The sequence below is a fragment of the Aplysia californica genome, unplaced genomic scaffold (assembly GCF_000002075.1).
Source record: "Aplysia californica isolate F4 #8 unplaced genomic scaffold, AplCal3.0 scaffold00075, whole genome shotgun sequence".
NCBI lineage: Eukaryota > Metazoa > Mollusca > Gastropoda > Aplysiida > Aplysiidae > Aplysia > Aplysia californica.
In genome coordinates this window covers 987,539-988,143 of record NW_004797345.1, presented here as the reverse complement: position 1 = coordinate 988,143, position 605 = coordinate 987,539, and positions in this window count along the sequence as shown.

Sequence of the window (605 nt, the reverse complement as noted above, 5' to 3'; positions counted from 1 at the left end):
GAGAGAGAGAGAGAGAGAGAGAGAGAGAGAGAGCGAGAGCGAGCGAGAGTATTAGCGATAACGTACAATCTGTATTTTTGTTATGCAACATTATGTAAAGACGAAGGCATAGTAAAACACGTAGAGCCTTTCATAAAATGAAATTCTACTTTTTATTGATCTCCGTGTGAAATTTAATTTACAATGGCATAACGCATCAAACGTACGTACATGCGGTGATAAATACATAAATACATAAAATAATACTATAGATATACAAAAAGAAACATACAGATATATTACAAACACGCCATTGCTAGTCGTCATTGTGCAGCACTCTGATGTTTGAGCTGTAGTTATTCTGTTTTACGTCAGTGATCACACACCTGAAAGCTGTGTCACAATAAATGTAAGCACTCGGCCATTGGAGACCCCAAATATTGTACGGGAGTGGATGCTATAGAAATGATCATCATCATCATCATCATCATCATCATCATCATCATCATCATCATCATCATCATCATCATCATCCTCCTCATTATCGCGAGTACCCTCTAGACAGGTTATGCGGTTTCCATAAATCATTTATCATCGCACGAGTTTGGTCGGGCTCGAATCAGCAC